Source organism: Ambystoma mexicanum, chromosome 3p (assembly GCF_040938575.1).
Source record: "Ambystoma mexicanum isolate Mex_15411 chromosome 3p, UKY_AmexF1_1, whole genome shotgun sequence".
Lineage (NCBI taxonomy): Eukaryota > Metazoa > Chordata > Amphibia > Caudata > Ambystomatidae > Ambystoma > Ambystoma mexicanum.
The window spans coordinates 1034647380-1034661955 of NC_090925.1; positions in this window are offsets into that span (position 1 = coordinate 1034647380).

Below are 14576 nucleotides of genomic sequence, written 5' to 3' on the forward strand. Positions count from 1 at the left end.
GATAGGACTTCTCACCCGAAAGCTGAAACAATATGAAATAGAACAGGGTGGGTGGGTGTAATAAGAAACTGAAAAAACAAAGGGAGGGTGGATGGGATAATACTCCCCTCCTGTCTTTAATAGAATACAAAGCCCCTGTCACATTAGTGAGGGGGATTTTCCATTCTATGGCATGACAGGAGGCTTCATATTATGCAATTACAAACCCCTTGCATCACAATCCCAATCTCAACCTGAGCAATACACTTGTGATAAAATAAAATTATTCCAATTATTATTCCCATGACCAATCAGCTGCTTTGATAATTCCCTCCCCACAGGAGAACGTCCTAAACACTATAGCATCTTCAACTGAAGAACCAAAGGAGCAATTGACTCCTTCTTTCTGCAAAACCTACTTAATCCATATGGTCCAAGGGACAGGAGACCCTGCAATAGTGTTCCCACAGGAATAGCAGCTGAGAGGTTTTAGGGGTTAAGTCCAACGTAAGCATTCTAAAACACTTAATAACTCATACATTACAAAATGTCCTGGAAACCTGGATAATAGATGGAGGAAACCCTACAGTTACCCCATCTGGCAATAAAAAAGTGATTTCCCTGCCCCCCGGGAGAAACATTCAACTGTCCATATCAAAAGGACTGATAAAGGAGACGCGCCTTAACAGGAAAGAAAAAACCCCAAATGGATAACTTTGAAAAACAGTTGTAGCACAGACAATCCTTCCTTGGAAAACAAAAATGCGGTAATCCAATGCGATGTAATCGCTGCCTATAAGAAAACACCTAGTTAAGCTGGAACCCCAAAACCAATGGACCTGAAGGTCTTGCGCACCAAGTACTGCCAAACCACTGTTTCCTTCCTTAGCGACCATGTCTCGCTGAGATAATGGCAGTTAAATGCAATCATCGACATGTAATGTTACCCTTTGTAAACAGCTCCACCAGAAACCAACTATTTCTGCTAAGGGAAAAACAGAAGCGAAAATTTGAGTCACATACCTACTCACCGAACAGTTGCCAGCTAAAAGAAACAGATTTATTAAAGGCTATCCCAAAGTCCTTGATGACACAGATAGAGTACTGCGAAAAACCTCGGAAGCCCCAGTAAGAGATGAGAATATCTTCTAATGAATAACAGAGAGGAACCCTAGAAGGAACCATTCGTAAGAGAAAACTGTCGGGCAGAGATAGGCCACGGGTGGAGAGGGATGATATTAGAAAATATGCACTGTAAAATCCTATAATGATGGGAACCCCGCCCTCCCTGAGAAGGCCAACACCTGCTTCGTCCTCTGCGAGCGCAGCCAAACTCGCAACCCATGCCATCCTGGCAAAGGAGGAAAAACACACCAAAAGGAATTGAGCAATCCCGGAGGAACAGTCCGAAGACAGTGCACTGGCACCCACATTCTCACAAGGGAAAAGAGATCACTCAATCGGAACTCCAACCGTACAAGATAGTGGCAAAGAGAGAGTTCATAATTTAGCTTTTATATATCGCTACGAACCCTCAGGTATCTGAGCACGGTCTGTGGTGCTCATTTATGGGCCTCGTAAGGATGAAAGGCTGAGTTTGGCCCTGCCGGGATTCGATCCCGCGTTAGCAGGCGCTAACAAATCCAAAAGGCTGATCTAAATGCGAGAACGAAAGATTCTCGCAAAGATGTTTGGAACACTGACACGGAAGGAGCTGGCCATCTGCCTATCCAGGTTAGCTATCTGAGGAAAAAAAAAAACCTCCCTTTCTAGGGGAGAAGACAGATACCTCTTTACTTAAGTAGAGTCTATCATCCCAAAGGATAAGATGCAGAGCTTTAATGTCATGCTTATAACCAAGAGCAAACTCCATGATCGCGGAAGGGACACCTCTAACTGTATCCAAGAAAAAATACTATCCAGAACCCCTTGGAACTGAGGTGCGTTATCACCCTCTTCATTAAGCCGAGCAGGAAAGGCCGTAAGGAAAGGCCTCCGGTGCTCTTTGCAGCTCCGCTGCGAGCACGAAGCATCCCCGACCAGCTGTGTGCCCGATCAGCTGCTCTGATCCACTTCGGAGCGGCCGCGTGTTCCCCTCCACCCACGCTGCAGGCCGCGTGCACCGAAGCCCCAGACAAGATGGCCCCCGTCTCCATGGCAGCACAATCAACAAAATGTGCTTCACGAATCACCGCCGCGGGCCCGTGTCCCGATTCGCTGCCTCACCCCGCCCGCCCCTCCCCTCCTGCTTTAAATGGAGGGGGAGAGGGCCGAGAGGCGAAGCCGAACAGGGAAGGCCTTAAGGAAAGGCCTCCGGTGCTCTTTGCAGCTCTGCTGCGAGCACGAAGCATCCCCGACCAGCTGTGTGCCCGATCAGCTGCTCTGATCCACTTCAGAGCGGCCGCGTGTTCCCCTCCACCCACGCTGCAGGCCGCGTGCACCGAAGCCCCAGACAAGATGGCCCCCGTCTCCATGGCAGCACAATCAACAAAATGTGCTTCACGAATCACCGCCGCGGGCCCGTGTCCCGATTCGCTGCCTCACCCCGCCCGCCCCTCCCCTCCTGCTTTAAATGGAGGGGGAGAGGGCCGAGAGGCGAAGCCGAGCAGGGAAGGCCGTAAGGAAAGACCTCCGGTGCTCTTTGCAGCTCTGCTGCGAGCACGAAGCATCCCCGACCAGCTGTGTGCCCGATCAGCTGCTCTGATCCACTTCAGAGCGGCCGCGTGTTCCCCTCCACCCACGCTGCAGGCCGCGTGCACCGAAGCCCCAGACAAGATGGCCCCCGTCTCCATGGCAGCACAATCAACAAAATGTGCTTCACGAATCACCGCCGCGGGCCCGTGTCCCGATTCGCTGCCTCACCCCGCCCGCCCCTCCCCTCCTGCTTTAAATGGAGGGGGAGAGGGCCGAGAGGCGAAGCCGAGCAGGGAAGGCCGTAAGGAAAGGCCTCCGGTGCTCTTTGCAGCTCCGCTGCGAGCACGAAGCATCCCCGACCAGCTGTGTGCCCGATCAGCTGCTCTGATCCACTTCGGAGCGGCCGCGTGTTCCCCTCCACCCACGCTGCAGGCCGCGTGCACCGAAGCCCCAGACAAGATGGCCCCCGTCTCCATGGCAGCACAATCAACAAAATGTGCTTCACGAATCACCGCCGCGGGCCCGTGTCCCGATTCGCTGCCTCACCCCGCCCGCCCCTCCCCTCCTGCTTTAAATGGAGGGGGAGAGGGCCGAGAGGCGAAGCCGAGCAGGGAAGGCCGTAAGGAAAGGCCTCCGGTGCTCTTTGCAGCTCCGCTGCGAGCACAAAGCATCCCCGACCAGCTGTGTGCCCGATCAGCTGCTCTGATCCACTTCAGAGCGGCCGCGTGTTCCCCTCCACCCACGCTGCAGGCCGCGTGCACCGAAGCCCCAGACAAGATGGCCCCCGTCTCCATGGCAGCACAATCAACAAAATGTGCTTCACGAATCACCGCCGCGGGCCCGTGTCCCGATTCGCTGCCTCACCCCGCCCGCCCCTCCCCTCCTGCTTTAAATGGAGGGGGAGAGGGCCGAGCAGGGAAGGCCTTAAGGAAAGGCCTCCGGTGCTCTTTGCAGCTCTTCGCTGCTCGTCTGCCGTCTGCCCAATGCCCTTGCAGCACCTACAAGGTAAGAAGCACTATTCTAACAAGCTTCTTTCTGAACCATGTCTCGCCTTAAGACTTCTCAGGCTGCGCACCCGTACTCAAGAAGCAGCCCGTAGCTCGCACCCCACCCCCACGAGCACCCGTAATACACGGCTATGCTCGCGTACTGCAAAAACTCCTACATGTACTGATAAGGTCAGACACCAGCGCACAACCTTGAAAGCTGTATCCTCCAACGATATTACAATTACAGCAACCAACAAAGTACATTACCCACATCGCAACTGTCATACCCACATTACAAATACAATTAATCCTGCGCCCACCACCACCCCCAGTATAAAATCTGTGTTGTGCAAATCTTCTACCACCATTTTTAATTCTATTGTGCCAAATGCTTTGCCACCAAATGCGCCCCCCAGTGTAAAATCTGTGTTGTGCAAATCTTCCACCCCCATTTTGAATTCTATTGTGCCAAATGCTTTGCCACCTGTGTCCACCACCCATGAAAATGCGCCACCCAGTGTAAAATCTGTGTTGTGCAAATCTTCTACCTCCATTTTGAATTCTATTGTGCCAAATGCTTTGCCACCTGTGTCCACCACCCATGAAAATGTGCCCCCAGTGTAAAATCTGTGTTGTGCAAATCTTCTACCTCCATTTTGAATTCTATTGTGCCAAATGCTTTGCCACCTGTGTCCACCACCCATGAAAATGCACCCCCCAGTGTAAAATCTGTGTTGTGCAAATCTTCTACCTCCATTTTGAATTCTATTGTGCCAAATGCTTTGCCACCTGCGTTCACCACCCATGAAAATGCGCCCCCATTGTAAAATCTGTGTTGTGCAAATCTTCTACCACCATTTTGAATTCTATTGCGCCAAATGCTATGCCACCTGTGTCCACCACCCATAAAAATGAACCGCTCCCTGTAAGACTTGTGATGGGCACCGCCCACAACACGCTCGATGCACCTAGCCCCTCCATACCACCACCTCACATCACGAGCTCCCCCACAGTCACTGCTGAACCCCACCTGAAATGCGCCATGATTAACGCTAGATCCGTCAATGCCCATGCCCTAGACATCCACGACCTCCTAACCTCCCAAGACCTAGATCTACTTATGATCTCAGAAACGTGGCTACATGAGGCCTCTGGCCCAGCGCTCTCACTCGCCCTACCTCTTGGCTATTCCATTACTAGACAAGACCGCCTCTCCAAAGGTGGAGGTGTAGCAATTATCGCCAAAGACTACCTCTCTGTCAGAAAGGTAGAGAAATCCCTAAACAACATCAGCGACTATCTCCAAGTCAAAATAACCCTCTCCCCCCACTGCACAATTACTGTGCACACCGTGTACCGCCCACCAGGCCCAACAGGAGACTTTCAAGCCTCTCTCATCCACCTCCTCTCGGACAACCTCAAAAAGCAGTGTAAAGCCATTCTCCTGGGGGATGTCAACCTAGGGCTCCGGGATAGTAAGGACGTAGCAGCAAAATCCCTCGACTCTGCCCTTAAGGCGCTAGGGTACAAGAACACCATACTTAGCCCAACTCACACCCAAGGCAGAACGCTGGACTGGATAGCACAACACAACTGTCCACTCATCATCACTGGAAACACTCCCACCCCATGGTCGGACCACCACACTATCACCTTCAGCATCCCCACCACTAGTTCCCCTGCTACCCCTTCGCCCCAACCACTCCCTCCCTGCCTCGCCAGAAGCTCCCGCCAACTCACTAAGGAGAGATTACTGCCCTTCCTCCAAGGCCCAGCCTTCAGACCACCTTTCGCTTCAGACCCTGAAACACTCGCATTAACCTATGCTACTGCCATCAAAGCAGCCATCAACACCATTGCCCCACTCAAACCTCGAAAATCCAAACCCACTGCACATTCCAATTCTTGGTTCACGCCGGACCTCCTCTCACTCCGCAACGAGAAAAAAGCCGCACTCACACAGTGGCAAAGGTCCCACTCAGAAAAAGATAAGATGATCTTCAAAGCCCTTTCCACCAAATACAAAAAGGCAATCACCCAAGCCAAAGCCAAATCCTTTGAATCCAGAATCTTGGAAGCCCAATCCAGTACCAAAGAAATATTCGCCATTTTCAGAGAACTCGAAACACCCACTCCCGCCTCCCAGAATTTCACCAAAGACAAGGACTGGTGTGACGGAATACAGAAGGCCATGCAATCCAAAATTAGCCTCCTCAAAAACAAAATACTAGCCACTAAACAAGCTCTACCAAGTAAGCACATCCCAGTCCCACCGCCCGCCCCTGATCCCCCGTACCCTTCTCCTTCAAACCCAATCAGCAAAAAGACGTCATCAACATAATGAGGAACATTAAACCCTCTAACTGCAAAGGTGATGCTTGCCCAGCTTCCATTATCAAAGACTGCGCAGAACCGCTAGCCCCCTTCCTAACAGCCTTTGTAAATGCCTCTTTTACCTCAGGGATAGTCCCTGCCTCCCTCAAGAAAGCCTGGGTCCGCCCTCTTCTAAAGAAGCCAACGCTCGATCCCACCTCCCCCAATAACTACAGACCCATCACCACTGTCCCGTTCCTCCTCAAAACATTGGACAGAGCAGCCTACCTGCAGGTTCAACACTTCCTTGAAGAGAACAAACTCCTTGGTCTCCGCCAATCTGGTTTCCGCCCCAGACACGGAACAGAAACCGCCCTACTTGACTTGAAAAACCAGATGGACGATGCGAGAGACTTGGGCAAACCTACACTCCTCCTACTCCTCGACCTCTCAGCGGCCTTCGACCTCGTGGATCATGGCGTCCTATGCCACCACCTCACCACCACGGCCAAATTCTCCCCAGAGGCTACAGCATGGATCACCTCCTTCCTACAAGACAGAACCATGCAAGTATTCTCTGACTTAGCCGCCGCATCACCAACCACTATACTCTGTGGGGTGCCCCAAGGCTCCTGCCTCTCCCCCATGCTATACAACATTTTTACACGCCCCCTCTTCCTCATCCTCGACGCCATGGGCATCTCCTACACCAACTACGCTGACGACACACAAATCCTCATCACTCTCACAGGCAACTACAACACCTACTCCCTGGCCCTCAACAACCTTTACAATACCATCCAAGCCTGGATGGCAGACAACGGTCTATGCCTCAACTCCGACAAGACGGAACTCCTACTGGTAGGCTCTCCCGACACCCTAAAGAATCTAGATGCCCAATTCAGTCACTTCACCATTGATTCCATTAAAATTCCAGTCTCCGAATCTGTCAAAACCCTGGGAGTTTATCTGGATTCTAGCCTATCCATGGACAGACAAATCAATGCCATTGCCTCTGCAGCGGCATATCATGCCAAACTTATCAATGCAGTCAGACCATTTCTCTCCAAAGAGAACTGCACTAACATAGCCAGAGCCATCACCGGCTCTAGGCTAGACTACTGTAACGTACTCTTTCTAGGAACCTCTAAAAAAAACCTAGAAAGACTACAAGTAATACAGAACAACGCGCTCCGGGCAGCCCAAGGTATTGCAAAAAGAGAACACATCTCTGAGGCCAGAAAACTAGCCCACTGGCTCCCAATAAAAGAAAGGATATTATTCAAAGCCCTAACATTGACCCACAAGTGCATCCACCTCAATGCACCTGCATACCTCTCACAAAGGATACACCCTGTCTCCTCCACCAGGCCAACCAGATCACCCTACACCAACATGCTCTCAGTACCCCTAGTAAAAAAAGTAAAAGCGGTCGGATCCAGCTTCCCTTACCTTGCGCCCTCGCACTGGAATGCCCTACCACACACTATCCGTAGAGAGGCCTCCCTCACCACCTTCCGCAAAATGCTGAAGACTACCCTGTTCACTTAAGGCTAGACATTCCAGCATGATTATCCCATGTATATCGTATCATATGTTCAAAAGCAATACTTGTAACAACAGTACGTCATCCTGCAACATTGACAATGTGTCAACATCCGCTATTTTACCTGTACCATGTAACTAAGTTCATTGCAAGTAACAGCGCCTCAATGCCCCTGGGCTGCTTGTGCGCTATATAAATGTAAATAAATAAATAAATAAATAAATTAACTTGGTAACGCACAAGGGGGCTGATGGGAAAGGCCAAACCGAAAGGGAGGGACATTGATAAGAGTGAACCCACCAGTGGAAATGAAGAGTAAAATCCTGATAAGGCGGAAAAAAACAGGAACACCCAGCACTCATCCTTGAGGTCTAACATGACCATACCATCCGCCAGGAGACAGGAAACTATATCTTCCATTCTTAAAGGTGCCACAAATAGATGTTAAGACTTGTGTACTGCATATGCCCACTCCCAATTAGTGGGAGCAGAGTTATCTCGTTCACGATTGAGAAACCGTGAGGGAGGCTGGTATCACCGCCCCTTCCAAAAATGACCCCCATACTAACAAATTTGACTTGCCTTAGTGACCACTGCGGAAGGAGGCAAGGGAAACTGACAGAGGAAGTGCGCAAAATGGATCCTTGCTAACCTACGGCAACCATTTCACCCTCACATCCAGCAAACTCCAGGAGCTTGAGGTGAAGATCATTTCAGAAAAACCTGGTGAACACCTGAGGCATTACAGGAGATATCCTAGGACTAGCAGGACTCCTGATGGCACAATCCCTCCAAAGGAACAAAAACACTGTGCTCAAGCCCCTTGAGCAGAGGAGTAACTGTGCGCACCTCTTGATGCACCTTTTTCCAGATAGGTAGACTTAGGAAAACCCCCCAAAGGAGTGGGCTCTATTCTCCTGAGGGGCAAAGATCTTAATAAAAGCCACCTGCCAGTAACAAATTAAGATGAAGACGCACGGGAAAGGGCTAACGTCATCCTGTGGCCATGAAGGCGTTTATCGATGCCAAGCAGGCAATCGCTCTTATAATCCAGCCCTTCATGATCCGCCCATTTTCAAGTGCTAGTATTATAATCCGAACCTGGATGCACTGTATTGTTTTACCTCTCAGAGGAATGCGTTGCCCTTGAACCATTCCTACTCACTTGAGGGGTATTTACGCCGCTCCGTAAGAGCAGAGGATCGTCATTGCCGAGCAGGCAAACAGATCTCAATCAAGCAGCACAGTACTTGCCCATCAAATAGGGAAAATAGAGATTACTTCCCTCTTTAGCCAGCTGAGCAAACTGGGTTATATTTGACCTAAATTCACAGCTACCACTCTTCCTTCGTAGGGTCTTTCCCTTTTCCCCTAGGGCAATGAAGGATACCAAGGACTGTCTGATCAATGTCGAGAGGGTTAGCTCACAAAACAAGAGGATGACACTGCCTCCCAGGACCGTCCCTTTGATGGGGGGAAGAAGGCTAAGCTCTTTAGCGCCTTTATGAAGACAAGAAGGTTCCTCCAAATGATCTGTCGCAGAAACAAGGACCATGCAGTAGCAGAGATATAATAAGTAAACAGGCTATGAGGAACAGACCAGAACTGTGGGTACTCCTCCTAACCTGCGTACCTGACCCCGTTTAGGGGAGGAGAACAAACCTAAGGGAAGTAAACGGACCGAGTTGTCCTGAACATACCTAATGGAAAAAAGAGAGAGGGGTAACTAACCAGACATTTTTTCCGTAAAGGGACATGAAACATCAGGCTAGTACAGGATTACGTCTGAATGATGGCTGGATAGGATGGCCCAAGCCCCCTATAGGTCAGTTAACGACCTCCTCCACCAACCCCTGTCTTTTCTTTGAAGGATAAAATGAGAAAATAAATAAAAACAAAGTAATTCTTTAACAAAAGGAAAGCGTTAATGCTTCACACACAGCCTAACCATTGCTGTAACAAAGGAATGCGCTGAGCAAGCGCACCACAAGCTGCTTACCCTAGCAGGGTATGGAAACCAGCAGCACGCCAGGGAACAACCCTTGCACCGAAACTCAGGTGAAACCTGAAGCCGAGCAGGCAGCGGCACTCATAATACATGTGCCGAAATTCTGATGCAATATACCTGCATTGCCAAAATAGTGAGAGACACTTTGTATTTTTTGTATTCTATTTCTAAAATGTAAAGGAGATGGTACATGGCGGTCCCTCACCTGCGCATCAGTAAGCAAAGCTGTTGCCAGGGCACGCGTGGGGATTGAAGTGGGTGGCCCATATGTGGAAAACTTCCACTTTTCCCATAAGGTTTCCTTGAGAGGGAAAAAAATCTCTTGTACCTCATTCGGTATAAATTGAATAATTTAGCATTCATTATTCAGCATTTATATAGCGCTACAAACCCACAGATATCAGAGCGCTGCTCAACCCTACCCCTGGGCCTGGGGCATTGTATAAGAAGGGAAAAAACTCCCATCACTAGGGCTCCCCCCACACCCGCGTCGGGAGTAAAGCAAAGCTTTCAATGCCCCCGCGCGAGGTGATTGGGGAGGGAGGGGCTGGTCGGCGGTTAGCCGACAAAACTAGTCATTAAAGCATACTTCCTGCTGCACGTCGGGCCTGAAGCGAAAGCTTCTAAAAGGGCCGCACGACAGAGGGAAGTACAAACATCAGCCTGTGTGCATGAGGTCTGAAGCAAAGGCTTCAAAAGGCCCGTGCACCACAGCTGACGACATTCTGTAAGAAAAATACACACATAACTCACCCGTGACAAGCCTGAAGCCAAAGCTTCTAAAAGGGCCGCACGCGACGGAACACAACAAAGCCTGTGCACCACTCGCACTAATTTTATTGAAAGAAAAATTAAAATAAACACACAGAGCCCGGCGCTGCCATGCGCCCCAAACCCACGTGTGACTGGCCTGAGGCTAAAGCTTCAGACAGGCCCGCACGCATTGGGTAGGAAAAAAGGTTTACTTAAAAGCAAAATTCTCACTTCATAAAGGACAGAAAAAAGCCATACTGCAAATAAGTGCGGGCGCTCGCGACCCATTATTTTGTTAGACGCCACAAAGTAAGTGGCAATTCATACAATACTACAAGAATAAACTTAAAATAAGGAAACACAATTCCCAATGTGAAAGCAGTAAAGCACATTTTATATATGATACACAAATTCACATGGCAACCACTGACTAACATGCAAGGCACAACTAAAAGGAATGATTTAGCTGTGGTGTCAGCAGCAAAGAAAGAGGAGTTGGGTTTAGAGTAAAGGACATATATAGAGGAGGGTCCCTGCTCATTGGTCCCCTGCAGGGCATGACCTCTCCTCTATGATGGATTCGGGAGTTCCCCTTGCATTGACATTGAACTCTATTTAGTTCTGTTATTGAAACTTTTTTGTTTGTAAAAGTTTTTTTTTTTCTTAGCTGCAGTGGTTTCAGAGTAAAGATTGTAATGCATAATATGAAGCCTCCTGTCATGCCATAGAATCACAGAGAGGAGTGAGGTGTCACTGACAACAAACAGATCCAGAAGTCACTATGCAAAATCGGATAAGGAGTGGAGCAGTTGTTAGACAAAATGGCGCTCAGGATCTCAACATTGTAATGCGCCCATATGCCTCAAACCCAGAGCCAACATTTAAAAATAATTCCAATATAAACCAAAAGCTGTTTTAATTTAATCAGAAATAACGTACTTAGTTAGTATGTATAAGTATACACAGCAAAGCAATAAATATTGGAATAATAAGCAAGTATTGCTCTTCCATATACTAATGGTTCCATCATTTTGCTCTCAATTGAAAGTATAGGAAAATCCACTAACCTCTGTTTTGCCACTAAAACTTTAAAAACATTTTTATCAGATGTAATTTGCTGGAACTCCTCTCTTAATCTGCAACAGCAACTGGTGACGTAACCCACATCCTCATGGCAACCCACACACATTTTGGAAACAAGACGTTTATGGTGAAAATGTTCCAACAAATAAGGCAACATTTTCCCGAGCCACAAGCCACAGATGTTAGCTTTGTTAGTGCATGCTTTATACCTGTGCAGATGCGGAATTTGAGATGTGTAGCTCACAGCTCCGGAGATATCTTCCGTTGATGGGCCCTGAGTGAAATCTAAAAGGCAACAAGTGAAATTCACCCCTTAGTTAAAAGCTACCTATCTATAAATGCAGGTTGCTTATAGCCCCCATGCACAGGGCCATATTAAGCACTTTTGAGCCCTGGTCACAGACATCTTTGGGGCCCCCTTCCACCAAACCAAAGGAATTAAGGGATCAAGAATACTGGTTGCACAGCATAATAAACATGTTTACTCCCTTTAAGTCCCCTTGCCATCTTCATTCTTACTCTAATCAGAATGATAAACACGTAGCATTTGAAGACCAACATTAGCAGTGTACAAAAGGGTTACTGTTCTAGTACAGGATATCAATAACATCCAGGAATGCAGGACCATATGAAAAATGTACAGGTTACCCATAATAGACAGAGAACTCCCATTGGCTGCCTCACGGAATGCAAAAGTGCTCATGCATGGATAGAGATCATCAATTGGAAGGAAGGAGAACGTTACACATACCGTAGCATGGATAGTGGAGGCAGATTAGAAACTATCAGGAAGGTGTCTTTATCCAGACAGACTGAGATTAGAAGTGGGCTATGGTTTTCAAATAGTGTTGCCAATAGATATAAAAAGGAATAAATGCCTGTGGTGTGCGATATAAATATGCTCACTATTAACACAGGGAAACCATGAATAAGGCTTTTATGAAGATCATACCATGAGAAGGAAATCACTTGGAAGGGCTGATAATTTTGAAAGGTTTAGGGACTGGCAATATATAGAGGTTAGGCAACACAAGATTAAATGTGATGCCCATGATCACACATTGCTTGAGGGGTGAAGCTGGGATTTGTTGCCTGCTCTGCAATTTCTACATTTGAACACTTTCTTTTCCAGTTCTTACCATGAACTAAAACAATCTAATTTGTGTTAAAACAGACATGGAAAGTATACAAATCACATTACCAAACATGACCATTTTTAAACAAAATATTATAGAAGGGTGTTATGCAAAATGGGAATGATTCTAGCTTCATTCTTTTCATCATGAAGGGAAGTATATAAGAACCAATTTACCAATCGATGTGATTTAACAAATTTAATCTGGGCTTGTCTTTTGTATTTTAAAGCTTTAAATACTTCCAAAACAATGACTTGTGACATTTTCATTTATAAACGCGCATAAAAACTTTTGACTTTTACCAAAAAGCAAACCATGTTTTGTGTCAAACAAGAAGACCTTAAAATATGCTTGCCTGAGGCCTGCAACTTATGGTCCGCTCTCTTCTGTCTACCGACCCTGCTATCCAAATGGCATACATAAGTAGAAAGATCAAGTAATGGGCTAAACGATACGAGCAGCATTCAAGAAGGTAAAACTCACAGAAGACAGCACATAATGCAATATATATTAGATGATTTGACCAGGATCACTGCATCATCTGCTGGCAAATCCAGGATGCAAACATGAACGCTGTCGTTCCATAGTCTTGAATTTGGATACTTATTCACCTCTTGGACTAAAAGTTTATGCCATTGTTGGAGGCGATTGCCTGGGTTTTACAACACCCCATCTGAACAAACCAATTTCTAGATCTTCACCATACGGATGATGTGTTAGTTTTTATTGCAACCCCTATCTGGTACAGGTACAATGCTGATAATAGCAGATGTTGTACTGCAAAACCAAGTACATATGCAGGGAGGTTTATAAACTTCAGACATAGGAAAAGCCCAGCCAGCATTGCTGGAATGTGATATTCTAATTTTGCATATGAAAACATATCTCTGCAATGGGTGCTTCACACACTGAGCTAACTTCTGAACCATTGTGGCACTCAATTTATCAAGATTCATTTCACCATTGCCTGTTGCACATGATCAACAGAATTCCCACAGGAAGGAAAGAATGCTACAGAGTTGCGCCATAAGGAACACACAAACTATGTATATCACAATGAACACAGAAAGCAATACATGATGAATTGATCAAAGCAGAATGCACTTGCCAAAACAGAAAGGCAATGGGTTTAGAGCCTCAGCAGCACCCCATTAAATATTCTGACTTGTGCTATTTAAGACTGGTGGACACTGGAATCTTACTTCTTCGGATCAGCTATACTTGGGAGCCCTCTCCAAGGTGGGGGCCCTGGGCAAGTGCCCCTTTTGCCCATCCATAAAACGTCTCTGCCCATGCACACGTTTTCCAAACCCTCAGTTTCCCCATATGGACTAGCATTGCAGGGGGTGTAGAGGGTAGCCATGAGGGACTATAGGCAGGACACAAAATACTGAGGGCCTCATTACATGTTTGGCAGTGCTAGAAAACATGGCAGTAAGCTGCTGTGAATCAATTACCACCAATTGGCTTCACCACCTAATTTTGAGTTGGCGTTGTGGGTGTCCTATGGACTCCAGGAATGGGGATCAGTCCTGCCATTCCACCACATGTAATCAGGCAGATTGGGAGTGGCGGAAACAGTACATGGGGTTGGTCGTATTGCACAGGGATAACTGATAAACCTGCGACAAACCCAAGTTTCCACTCCCCTCACCAATCCACAGCACCATACAAAGGAAAAAATTACCTAGCAGAGGTTGTGCTGCATCAATGTTGTGATGTCATAGCAGTAAATTAAGACTTCCGTAGTCCTCTACTATGATGTCACAGCAGGATAATGCAGCATTTGGAAATGGAAATAGTAACTAATGGCGCCCTATGGAAGCCCTACACAACATACATATTTTTCTCAGTAAATAGCTCACATGCAGTTATTTACAACCTGAAAACTACACCACCAAGAAGTAATGGCAGTGGGCCCAGTCAGACTTCTAAGTTTACTCGGCTCTAACCCAAACCCACTTCGGGGGTTTCTGTCATCTTTGCCTAAGAGCAGAAGCAAACATAAGGGGTCATAAGATAGCTTTATTTCCGTCAACATGTCCAAAGAATTGTTTTTTTCATGTCTAGGTTGGCAAGGACATTTTTCCCCAAGTCACAGGGGTTCATTTTCCACATTAATAACTGCTGGAAGT